We start from the raw sequence: 13,882 nt of genomic DNA, 5'->3' as shown, positions 1-13,882 counted from the left end.
CTTTCCATATGCATCTGGTTGGCCATTGTGAGAAGAAGATGCTGGAGTAGATGAGCCAACAGGTCTGATCCAACAGGACTGTTCTTAGGCTCTATTAATTCAGATGTATGCATGTCCCTCCCTCCTTCTGGGCTATCAGAATCTTTTATGGCTTCTGTCTAATCTAAAAACAATAGCTCAGGAAAGGTGAGCAAATTTAATTGAAAAAGAATTTAAGGATGCTCTGACCCTTTTACTATGCATACATGTGAATCATCTTGCGTAGCTGATGAGATCAACAGTCCTTGAGATGAAGAAATTCTCCCTCTCCTCCTCAACCTCACTGTGCATCTTCTGCTGTTCCATGTTATAGACTGAAGCCATTTCCTGTCTGAGTGTGGCAGCGCTGAGGCACTGGCAATGAGCTCTCCCTTTCTACAGCAGCAAATGTTCCCTAGAAACAAGAAGCCTTTATATTACTAGAATGATCATCATAAATCTATGGCTAAATGCCGCTCCTTGTTTGAATGCAAGAACTATAGAGATAATAACATGCAACCATGGTTTATTAACCTTAAAAACCCCTTAAATCAGTCAGCAATTGAACGAAGCCAAGAATACTTTTGTGGTCAAATAGGATGATTGCTGTTTAGTGTTGTACGCTTTCCCCTCCAACCAGCCACTGCCTATGCAACAGCTCTGTTCCAAATGGAGCCTTGAGAGTATAAAATGTAGCATTTGTGCATATTTTTGGGTTAGTCTCTGAGAATCTGATTCAGCATTATAATTTTTAAAGGAAACACCATTTAAGTGCCTGCGTGGGTACAGAGCCACGGAGGCTGTGTGTGTGGCCCATGGCTTGGCGTGAGTCTTGCAAACAATGGTGGGTTCTGTAGCCATAAGAAATTGGGCTAGGCCTTCAACCTACTCAGGGTTGACCTAAGATAGTTTACTGCCTGCAGTGAAGGGCAAGATGGCACTGTCTCCTCAGGTGATGTGAAGAACATGGCCAGTGTTGAAGTAAGATTCAAGTACCAGTCTTGCTGACTTCTATACATGGAATTTGGAAATGCACAATTTTGTCCTTTGCTTCAGGCAGCAAAATATATTGAACAGCACCCCATCTTCCACTGTACCTGAATGTAGCAAGCATTAGGGTTGCCATATTTTTCAGGGAAATCGGCAAAAACGACACTGCTGACAGGGGCAGCCATACGCCTGGGTTTCCCCAGACATTTGGCAACCCTAAACTGCCAGATTGGGGGCGGGGGCAAACTGGTCACAAACGTCCCACTTCTATAGCTTTATTCCTCATTTAAAAAATGGAACAATGTTTTTAAAAGGAAAATTTGGCATGTACTTGATTTTGGCTAAAAATATTAGTAATTTTGAACGCTGACATTTATTTATGTACACTAACTGCTACAGCATATTACAAACCAGGGACTATATTAGTTTGGAAAGCCCACAAAGTTACACTATGTCCAGCAGTGCAGCCCTAGAATGTTTATTTTAGACAATAGAGTCCAAAAAGCATGTTATCCATGTTGATTATTGAATTGCCTTCTGTTCATTTGTTTTTGGCTTTGGCCTAGACCACATATGGAGATTGCATAAGCCACACCTGTTTCAGTTCCATAACACAGACACTTCTGCTTGCCAGTTTTCTATGTGATAAAATTAGTTTGGGGATTTCTTTCTGAAGGGTAATTAATGGCAGCTACAGCGAGTGTGTGCGGTTAGCTGAGAGGGATGTGAGAGGGAAAGCAGAAACAGCTTTATACTCTGTTTGGCCAATGAAACAACCAAACATGCTCCACCAAGAGAAAAAACTCAGGGTGCCGAAGGAAAAGTTAAGTTAATTTATTTATTTTAACAATTAATATACCACTCAACTATAATCTTCTTTAAGCAGTGTACAGAAACTAAATAGAAAGAAAATAAATATGAGTTAAAACTATAACATTGGAACTTGCAGAAGTGGAGAGTACAGCTACCAACTTTCTACCGAAACACACTATGTTTCCATTTGTGAGAACAGTCACTAGGCCATGGGTGGGGCCACATGACCACCTGGGAATCTTTCTGTGGGCCACATACTGGGACGGGGGGGGGGGGGGGGCAAGAGGCAAAAGCAAGCAGAGCAAAGGATGTAAATTTTAGCTTTGTACAGTAGACTAACAATGTCTACACACACTCACTCCTGTTTATCTTCCGTCTGGACAAGTGAGAGGTATTGCCAGAATTCAAGAAGACTTTCTAGCCAGGTATGGCCCGGGTAGAAAAGACAGGGCTGGAGGGCCTCTATCAGGCCCCACGCCGGAGGTTTATGCCCCTTGTCTAGACTGATTCTACTTCACAAATTTAAATTTAAATCCCTCCTGGATGCCTGTAGACCCACTGCAAAATAGTATTCAAAATGTTGTGGATATTGTCTTGTCCAGGGCAAGAGGTTGCCTTTTCTGAGGTGGGTGGTGGCTCTGTTGGTCTCTTTCATCTTCTCACCTGCACTTAACTTTGCTGCAGCTACCAACCCCATTTTCTCCTCTCCCCTCTCCCCATGATCTCCTTAGCATGATGGGTCTTTCCACCTCTCCCTCCTCTGAGACTCACTTCAAGGAAGGGCCATGGGGCCATGGGGCATCCTTCCTCAGAGCAAGGCATTCTGGATGAGGTAGCTGGGAAAGCACATACACTTCCATTGCTTTACCACAGTGGCTAGATATTCTACTCAATATGCTCCTGATCCCTGCAGGAAAAGGGGCCACACTTTCAGCAGGAATCTTTGCAGTTTCTACTTGGATTCAAGCCCCAACTGCAAATGAAGAAAGGAGGTATCAGGAATGCACTTACAGCATGCTCTCCATTCTTCCTTTGAAGTTTGACACTTGATGTTAGATGAGGTTGGATGACTGACAGGACCTGCCCACCTATAAAAAAGTGGGGCACAAACTGGATCCAGTACCCCACCCTTGCTGTAAACAGATGTTAAAGGCACACACAACATTCTGCACTGAATTTTTAAAAAAGCATTCTGAACATTCAATGTAACCGAAAAAAATCCAGGTCACAGGATGCATTGTTAACTGCCAACCACATACAAACTCAATTATATTTATGGATAACCAACTCAGGAAACTAAACTTTGTGCGTAAGATATGGCCAGTCATAGTGGATATCTTTATAGCAGCTGAGAACTATTATGGCAGACTGGAAGAGCACAGCACATTTTAATTTAATGGATGACTGCATAAAATCAGCATGAAAAGATTTCTAAGCAGCAAGAAATAGAAACATAAGCCAAAGAGTCCAACAAAACAGAAGACATTGATGAATTGATATTTATTCACATAGTCTTTTAGATGGCCCACCTCACGCTGAAGGTTTAGGGAGGGATGTAAGAAGACAGCAATTTTCATTCCGAACTGTATTCGTCACAATCAGCGCTGTTCCCATTCCACTGCAGTTCGGTTCCTGCCAAATACTGCATTCGTCTTCTTGCTGCCTGCTATTTATTGTAAGTGATGTAACTATTTATATAACTTTGAAACAAATTTAGGTAAAGGTGAAGGTAAAGGAGCCCTGGATGGTTAAGTCCAGTCAAAGGCAACTATGGGGTGCAGCGCTCATCTCGCTTTAGGCCGAGGGAACCGGCGATAGTCCGCAGACAGCTTTTCTGGGTCATGTGGCCAGCATGTCTAAACCACTTCTGGCACAATGGGACACCATGACAAGTGCCAAAGCGCACAGAAAGACTGATTACCTTCCCACCACTTAGTTCAAAAGTAACAGTAGCATCAAAACAATGGAGGAAAGTCAATAATTACATATTGTTTGAAGACTTCCCCAGTTTCTGCTTTGTGTAACATTCAAACAGACAAGATTCCTCACCTAGCAGGAAACCCCCTTTTTTATCAATTACAGTGGTACCTCAGTTTAAGTACTTAATTCGTTCCGTAGGTCCGTACTTAACCTGAAACTGTTCTTAACCTGAAGCACCACTTTAGCTAATGGGGCCTTCTGCTGCCACCGCGCCGCCGGAGCCCGATTTCTGTTCTCATCCTGCAGCAAAGTTCTTAACCTGAAGCATTATTTCTGGGTTAGCGGAGTCTTTAACCTGAAGTGTATGTAACCTGAAGCATATGTAACCTGAGGTACCACTGTAGCTCCAATGCATAAGATCTCTATCAGTCACCCTGAACAATTAATGACCATCTGCCTAACCAAGAAACGAACAGCTAGCAGCTGGCAATGCTACAATGCACCCTTTAAAGAGAATATTTATTTTATTGTTAATGCTGCACTTACTTTTATGGAAAGCTCAGCATATTCTCTAACAGGAAATGAATTTGGAAGCATGCATCCCACTGAAGAAAAAACAGAAGAGCATTATCACTTAAACTGTGGAATTATTCAGAAGATGTCAGAGATTGCTGAGGTACTGGTAGTGTATTTTATCTAATAAAGGAACCTGGGAATCATCATCGCTCTGTTTTTTTTGGTACAGCTTTAAACAAGGAATGTAAATATATTGTGGGAAAGAGGCTGGGAAGGTGTAACTGTGGGGAAAAGGTTTTAAAAGTTACACTGAAACTTGAATCAAGGAAATTCAGATGTCATGAGAAACAGCTATTGGGAATCAAAGTTTAAAATGAAGCCAAAATCAAATACAGTACCTTAGTTCTGGATCTTCTCCTGTTTAAATTCCAGCCAAGGTGTCTTAGTATCCCAACAATTATCTTTTTCAATAGGTTTCTCCTGGAACTTTTCAAAAGTCCGTGGACTCTACAAGAAAGTTAGGAAAACAAGCCTATCTATAATTAATATCTAGCACTGCCAGTAAATACAAGCAGCACATAGAAACATATGAAAAAATATAATTTTAAAAAGGTCCAATAAAATAATGCTAACAATGAAAATAGCAGCATTATCTGAATAAAAACAACGACCTATCTTTTAATATTGTTCACCTTCAGCTAGAAGTGTACCGTATATAGATTGAATTTAACCATGCACGTCCCTCAATGTCCTTTAGAATGGATGTATATTGCTTCATGCATCCCATCTCTCCATGCAGAAGGAAGGAGTGTTACTTTCCTTGTGTGGTCAGGGTACTGGAAAGTTGTGTTCTTTTTGAGGCATCGATAAAAGTTGAGCAGGTGGTGATCAAGTAGACACAATTGTCCTGAAAGAGCATTAGCTCTCCAAAGATCCCCATGCTTCTTGCAAGCCACCTCCAGAAGTTCTAAAAAGTTTTCATATTTTGTGTGCAATTGTGTGTGTGTGTGTGTGTGTGTGTGTGTGTTTTAAAACGGTTGATCTTTCTAATGTTTACAACTGCTCTTTTCTCAATATGTACAAGGTGGATTTGTGGCCTCTTCTTATTCACTCAGTGTTATGTGGGTAGCATTATTGGGACTAATAAAGATGTATTTTTCCCTGCAACGATCCAGGAAGTCCTCTCTATTAGTGGTTCCTGTTTTAATTTATGTTCCTCAGAGAGAACATCTGCCACTTTTGATTCTATACTGTTTCTCTCCACACTTCCTTTTTTGTGTGTGCCACTACTTGTAATATTAATTGATGTTGCAGACAGAGAATATTTTTGGACCATTCTCCCTGCCTCCGTTATTTTTAATTGTGTGCGGAATGGCCCTGTTTATTTTGACTAAAACAAACAAACCAGAGCACAATCCTAGGCACGTTGACTCTGAGGGAAGTCCTATTGAACAAAACCTCTGTGTTGGAGGGACTATACAGTAAAATAATCATTTCATTGCCTTAATCAAGAAGTTCACATAAGGCAGAATCCCATCGAAGTCAAACCAATTTTAAGTCCCATTGATTTCAGTGGAAAGATGGGGTGTGATGGCACATGATGTGGGTGAGTTTGAAGTGTGCCTAACGAAGACCAGGATTGGGACTGTTACATGCCATTAGGAGTTTTCAAAATGAAATGAAAGATATGAAGCTGCCTCAAATGGACTCAGACCAGACCATGGATCCATCTAGTGTAGCGTTGTCTACTCTGACTTGCAACACATCTCCAAGGACTGGCAGAGATATCTTTCCAGGCTCTTCTACCTGGGCTTGCTCTAACTGTCTCCCTCGGGAGGTTGTGGACTCTCTTTCCTTGGAGGTTTTAAAGCAGAGGTTGGATGGTCATCTGTCATGGATGCTGTAGCTGAGATTTCTGCATTGCATGGGGTTGGACTAGATGACCCTTGGGGTACCTTCGAACTCTACAATTCTACGATTCTATGCTTCAGTGACAACTGGATATGGCAGGCAGGGTGGGCCAAAGGCCTTGCATACCCTCCAACATTTCTCATATGAAAATAGAGATGTCCCTTCCAACCGTCCTCTGAATAATATAGGGACATCCTATTCCACACCCTCCAACATTTCTCCAAAGAAAATAGGGACATCCTAAGGAAAAGTGGGGCATTCCAGGACAAATCAGAAACTGGGATGTCTTCTGAAAATCCAGGACTTGGACACTTGGAGGGTCTGCTTTTGATCTCTGAGTCAAAGGACAAGATGCTAACTCCCTTCCATTCCATGTATAAAGCTGACCAGTCTTGCTGTTGAGAGAATCTTCTACTACACCTGAAGACAACAAGCTAGTTTAGTAAGCTTAGGGCAGGTTGTGTGATGCACACAGCTCTGTTCTCCAACATCTCACCATTTATTCCTGCCACCTGGGGCAGGTTCTTCACTCTGCCCAACAACAACCAGCCCTGCTGGTAAGGATTGAATATGCTGGTTTGTATAGGGCAGGTGCGGGGGAACCTTTGGCCCTGCAGATGTTGCCAAACTACAACTCCCATCATGGCCAATTGCCATGGAGGATAGGAGTTGTAGTTCAACAAAATCTAGAGTGCCAAAGGTTCCTCACACCTAATATATGCAAAGCATACACCTAACTAGACTTCTAGTATTTATTTTTTTAATTAAATGTTGTTAACTGTAGGTGATTTTATGAAACCTGATTTTTAACTTGTGCTCTTCCTAGGTTAAAACCCTGAATCATTTTGAAAAAGATGCCGTAAGGGTGCAAAACCCATAATTCAGCATTCTTGCTTCATACTACTCTCTGAGTTTATTTTCTTTCTGTAAAAAAAGACGCTCCTTACAAAATGCATAGCCCTGTGTTAAAATATGCAGTGTGAAATCAATATCTAAAAGACCCTAACCCCATTACCTATTTGTAAGTGGGGATCTGGTCATCATGAGATGTTTTTCCAATCAAGCACTGACTTTTTGGAGAGAAACCAAATCAAAACATCAGCAGACAGAAGAGAGAGATGTGGAAAACTGATTTATTCATTCAGACTCAATAAAGTAACCATGCAGTAGCTAAACAATAAATAATACTGCATTGGAGATTTATAAGACATTATAACTGGAAGACAGTTTGATCCCGGATAAAAAGTACATTTCAAACGGAGGAAACCATAACTAAATGCAGCATGTGAGACCTTTGGTGAAAGATGAACCTTAAAGCTTTAGCGAATTAAATTGCAAGACAATCCATTATTCCAAGAAAGAAAGAAATGAGACAATCCACCTGGCATGGATGCTGTTGGACAATTTGTATTGATTGTAAAGGGGGCTTACGTTACCATCCCCACCCTCACCTCCATTGAAATGAAGGGGGGGGGGTTGGTCAGCAGCAGTGGCATCTGGCAGATAGGGACCATATTTTTTTCCCACCTGCAAAGTGTTTAGGGGGAAAGAGCCCCAGTAGAAGAATATACTGTGCTTAAAACTTCCTCTTGCTCTGGGTTGCCATGTTTATAAATCAAAATTATGTGTCCAGAGGGGAAACGGGAAGTAAAACAGTTTCCAACTGAAAAAAAATATATAGCCAGTGATTCATTTCAGTTCAAATGATAATTGAAAATACAGGGAGGAAGAAATGATTCCTGACTGTTAGATTTCTATTTGCAATATCTGCTTTTTAAAGACAAACCTATCAAGATTCTCACTCTCTCTTTTAAAAAAAAGATCGAGTTGCTGCTATAAATCCTTCTCCTTTGGCAAATGATATACTGTATACTGAAGTCTTTTCATTCCCAGCACTCCACCTTTTGCTGGGTGAAAATAATGATTAACTATAACCTACTAGGCTGCAATGATGTATTTTTCAACTATCATATGATCAGTTACTAAAGACTAAGGGAACCCTCTGTTTCTGGACTCCCACAGCAAACTGCAGAGAACTTTGGAGAGCTGATAATCTATTTTTCCCCCAGTTATAGATATCAACTCAGAGGTAAGCCTCACTGAGTACAATAAGATTTACTTCCAGGTAAGTGTGCAATAAGATTGCAACCTCAGGATTTTTTATACAGTGAGTGAATAAAAGAAGATCGGTTTTGACAACTTAGACACCCCCCCCCAAGCCTCTATCTGTGCAATGCATCTCCCTGTCTTACATTCCATTCTGCTGCAACCATCAGCATACATTTCAGTCTATGCTCCCTAGATGAAGCTCTTACGGGCCAAATTGCTGCTCTGTGGAATTTATTAGGAAGCTTTTCCACTGACTCTAACAGTGCAGCGATTTGGTCCTGGATATGTTTAAAAGCAATCAGATAGATACAAAATGACAGCAAGCGAGTCCATTTAGGGTCAGAGTTTTATGAGCAATGAAAAATAAAATAAATAAAGTATCTCTTTTGGAATACATCCACGAATCGCAGCTTATCAGTAAGATCTTTTTATAATGCTGTGATACTGTTTTTTGAGAATTTCCCAGAGATGTTGCGTCAGCAGTTGTTTTGCCATTGAATCTGTAGTATGCTCAGGGCCAGATTGAGGTTTGATGAGGCCCTACGCTACTGAGGGTAATGGGGCCCTTTATATCTCCAGCTGTCCTTTGTCAACAACAAATTGTCACTGTTTTTTGTGTTGAATATATTCTATATGGTAATTTATGGACCTAATCCAAAGCCATTTGCACATAACAAAATATGTATTTTATCAAAGTAATTGTTGAACTTATATTTTGGAAATATAACATCCAGTTTTTTCTCCTTTAAATTTTTTTGGGGCCCCCAAGAGAGTGGGGCCCTAAGCTATAGCTTGTTTAGCTTTTACATAAATCTGGCAATGAGTATGCTGCAAGACCAAATGCAGCTTTATAGATTGCATTTTGAGATAGACGCTTAAGCTGCTTTAAATGTTAAGTGTGGAAGCAACAAGCACATGTTTTGATGCATGGATACTTGTCAGGAAGCTACAGATGCACTTGGTCTCCAGTCTAGGCTTTCTTCTGTGTAATTCATGAAATGGTAGCAATATATGCAATTTGAAAGGTGAACAAGATGGTTTGTTCCCTTGAGTTCCCTTGTGTTTGTATGATTGTTGGGGACTTTTAGCTAGGTTAATATAGCAGGATATCATGGTTCTTTTGTCCTTTTCCTATGGAGGCAAGTCACTGTTATCACATGAGGATTATGTGAAGTTACTTCGTTGCCATTTAGTATAAAGCAGTTGCAACAAAGCACAAATGGATTTGTAGAACATGAAAAGGCTCCAAGTCATGGATTGGTATTAGGACATTTTACTTCCCTGAAACCTATTGTAGCATTAAATTTCATCAGAATCAATAAATCATCATAATAATCTTTGACACCAATATTTCTGTTTTGATTTCTGAGTGTTGGTTATTGAGTTCTTTTGTACAGTTTTTGGTTGAGTTCATTAACAGATGTGAAACTATCAAAGTAATCACAATATATGTAGCTCATTGGTTATTTTAATACCATTTGGAAGTTATAAAATGGTTTACTTACAAACTGTTCAAAGGTCAGATTCATGTGCTTTCAAATACACCAGCAAAGAAAAGACAGTTTAATTTAGCTTCAAAATGGGTAAATGTTACTAAATTATTTGTATTGAAACACAAATATGCCTTGCTAAATCCATGTGGGCTAAGCTTGGATCATTCAGCTTACACATTCTGACTGATCTGTTCACATGGTGGAAAAAAGAATAGTGGGAAGTGGGAGAACAAAGAGTTTGGTGGCTCTTCCTCCCAAGGTGATGGGGTGTGGCCTAGCTAAGCCAGGCAGGACTGTTTACTGTATGGTCTTAACCCCTTCGTGAATTAATTAGAGTTAAGCATGTTGGTTATATAAGGCTGGATATATCCTAAACATTCCTAGTTCTTTTTCCTCATGTTACCTGAAACTCCTGTCAGTAGTCATCTAGGGGTATCTTTTCTTTCCATTTCATTGTTTGGAGTGTCTTCCATTTGCAGCCTCTGCCCCTGCTATTTTTGCTGCGTATTAATTATAATTATAATTATAATTATAATTATAATTATAATTATTACCTTCAATGTGACGGTGCTTCATAGAGTGCAGCTCCCTGCCTCCAGAAACTTACTGTGTAAAATTTAATATAGGGGAAACATCAAAGGAAAGGGCAGAAGGTGGAGGTAGGAGTAAATAGGGAAATAACAAGCAGTTGTTTCAATGACAAATGTTTAGGCTTTGTTACAAGCTTGGTTGCAAGGGTATGAGGGGGCTGGAAACTTTGTGGGGAATGTGAGGAGGGATTTAAAGAAACTAAGAGAGGCGACATGACACTGTTATTCCAAGCATATGAGGCAGCACAGGAGAAAGGGTAGAATAATTATCCTCCAGATTTGATTTATTCTCATTGTTGAAAATAGGTCTTCTAGTGTGGTAGAATGACCCCCTCTCAAAAACCCCATATAAATGTGTGATGACAATCACTGTGCTGAATAACGTCATTGTTTCTCCTGGCTATTGCTGATTCAGTGCCATTTCCCCTGGGCTGATGTGCCTGTCTCCTTCCTGGATTACTCATGGGGAGATCCCAGCCTATTGGGCTAATGTGATGGACCTACATAACCAGGTTTAGATAAGCTTGGATGTCCTTGGGGGCAAGTGAAGCTAATTCAAAGTTATTGCCTGAATGGGCAATGCAAACCAACAGGTACAACAGATGCATGTTTTAGTGATGAGTTGATCTGATGTGTTTTTATGCTTTGTTGTGAATTACTTTGAGACTAAGGGATTTTGGAAACCAATTAGTCCACTTTTTGGAGTACAAAAAGTGCCAAAAAATATTTTCAACAGTTGAAAAAAAAAGTTTCTTTTGTACTTCTATGAATACATGTGATAAGTTTCCACCAAGCCCTAGTTCTAGGCTAGCCTTCTCTATAGCATTTATAATTCTTTTGTTTTGCTTCCAGTACCAACAAGTTTCAAACATATGATTCCTAACCAACTGCCTTCTAAAACAGTGTGTTCCCAGAGGACTGAGTCATGTGATTGTTCTGACTTTTCTTAATTTGAAGGGATGGGGAAGGCCCATAGCTCAGTAGTAGAACAACTATTTTCCATGGAGAAGGTCTCAAGTTCAATCCCTGGCGTTTCCAAGTGGGGCTGGAAAAGATTCCCTATCTGAAACCCTGAATGTACTCTGCTGGTCAGTGTAAGCAATACTGAGCTAGGTGGACCAAGGGTTTTTACTTGGTACATGGCAGCTTCCTATATTTTTTCCATTTCATTTTGTTTCTCTGATCAATGAATGGAACTATCTTGGCTGTCTCCTAGTGCAGATCCAGATCATTGAGCCTGAGCTTCCACATCTGCCATCTTTCATGAACCACCATTGGCAGGATTGGTCGCAACAGCAGCAGACACGTTCTATGCTTAAGATCAGGGGTCGGCAAGGCTTACCTTGCCTGGGCTGGTTTGCTGCCGCGGAGCCCCCTCCGTGGGCCAGATCGCGGGCATGCATGAGTGTGCGCCCATGATTTCCGGCATCTGTGTCTGATATCTGCGCATGCGCAGATGCGATTTCTGGTGCCATAAAAGCGAGTCCCCGGTTTAGTGCAGCGTGGAGAAACTCATTGAGCAGGCAGCTCAGTTCAGGGGCAGCTTGTGGGCCAGTGAAACAACCCCCATGGGCTGCTTGTGGCCCATGGGCCTTGGTTTGCCGACTCCCTGCTTAAGAGAATAGTTACCCCTACCCCTTGCTAATTATGCTATTCTAAATGTGCATTTTATATTTGACTTCCTTAAGTCATGTTTTCCTTTGAATTAAGACATTATTTTGTCAACTTCACTGCGTTAAATGTGCATTCCACAGTTGATCTCATTTGTAATCTTTTATTTTGAAATCTTTACAATAATATTTTAGTTTCCTGTTAACTATGTTGCTCTGAATGTATACTTTATATTTCATTTTCTTCGGTACTGTTTTATTCTGGATTGTTTGATGCTTTAATGTAGGTTGTAAATCGCTTTGAGATTTTTGTCTTAAAAATACAATGTGCTATAGAAACGACAACAACAACAACAACAACAACAACAACAACAACAACAACAACGTAATTCATTTAATGGCTGGGAAAAACCTTGGTAGGTTGTTGCCAGTCAGGATAGGTACAACAAGACTAGCTGGACCAATGATTTGACTCAGTAAAATACATCTTCCTACGCATTACCTTACCTTTGACCCTATACCTACAGAGCCCTTTGATCATTGCTCTAATTCTCCCCCCCCCCATTCCATCAGGGGTGCCATCAGGTTAAGACTTTGGTGCAGTACAGAACTCCAGGACTCCACTCAGCAAGAAGAGGAAGGGGATCAAATACAGCTGGGCTGGCTTGCCACATTATGATGTTAAGTGCAGAAATACACATTACCATCTAATGGGAGCAGAGTCTCTTTTCTCTGTGCTCCTCCCAGCAGTCATTCCTCCTCTGGTCACTGCTACGGCTGCACAGCCCGACTACTTAACTGTATCACCTCTTCACCTGGATATTTCCTGTGCAATGAAGGCATTGGGAAGGAAAGGTCCTATCCACCACTTATTACAGTGAATAGATTAGTTCACTTCAAACTGCAGCCCTCATAAATTTCCTACAATTGCCCAGTGGTAAGGACCACACTGAGCAGATCTCATGCTTATCTGTCATTCATACCTCACACATGAAGTCACTTTGGAGGTGTTTTGCCATTTTTTTCTAAAAATGAGTACAGCATAAATATGAAAAAAGGTCAAAAGCAGTAAGATCATGATATATGGCACTCCAGGAAAAAGCAACAACAGTCAGAGCTTTTGAAAAATATAGGTTTGATAAATTGCAGGAAATAGCAGGTTAAAGAAGAGGATGTTCACTACTTTTCTTCCCAAATCCCCTGAAACTGCTGTAATGAGTTGGTGATAGGATATTTCACTAGTGCTGGATGGAAACACAGTTTTATTTTTTTAAAAAAAGCAAAACAAAACAAAGAGGTAGAACTTAGGAACAGAGTTACAGATTCCATGGTAAACTAGGACTAGCATCCAAACTCTGAAGACAAGTGGGACCTGTTGCAGATTCCAAAGTGGATTCTTGTTAACCATCCACCCTTAGAGTATGCTAAGTCCTCACTCAGCTATTTTGGGTCCTCTAGCTCCCCCAGGACTGGCCCACCTATTAGGCAACCTGAGGCAATTGCTTCAGGGAGCAGTGGTGCTGAATTAGCACCCCTGGGACCATGCTTGCTTGCCTTGTCCACCATCACTCCTCTTGCCCTCCTCTGTTTTAATGTTTTGCCACTGCTTATGAGTTAACAGTGCACCCCTACTTCCCCTCTGTCTCATTCTGAGGAAGGGAACAAGGCACAAATTTCTAGGGAGAAAGTCCAGGATCTGTATTCCCTTCATCCGATGTTTGTGAGCTTTCCAGGGGCATCTGCAGGGCCATCTCAGGAGATCAAATGAGTGATTAGTTTGTCCCATCCAGCAAGGCAATTCTTGTGCTTTTACACTGAGTGCTATGCTGTTATGTATATTGTTTTCATTGCAAGATGCTCTGCATATTTGTTTGTGTGTGTTTTCTGTAAATTTCTCTGGACCATGTTTTTG

At 40.9% G+C, this 13,882-nt stretch overlaps 1 long non-coding RNA gene across 1 annotated transcript; it reads right to left on the bottom strand.

Moving 5' to 3' along the window:
• Positions 1 to 323: 323 nt before the first annotated feature.
• Positions 324 to 4,348, bottom strand: LOC310702473. Its single transcript, XR_014523517.1, has 3 exons — positions 4,288 to 4,348; positions 3,351 to 3,487; positions 324 to 433 (listed from the first exon to the last, which is right to left on the bottom strand). It is a non-coding gene; the product is annotated as an uncharacterized lncRNA (long non-coding RNA).
• Between the last annotated feature and the right edge of the window lie 9,534 nt (positions 4,349 to 13,882).

Source organism: Podarcis liolepis (genome assembly GCF_965112155.1).
Source record: "Podarcis liolepis genome assembly, chromosome: 3".
Lineage (NCBI taxonomy): Eukaryota > Metazoa > Chordata > Lepidosauria > Squamata > Lacertidae > Podarcis > Podarcis liolepis.
Note: the sequence above shows the minus strand (reverse complement) of the source record. Positions and strands in the feature narration are given on the sequence as shown.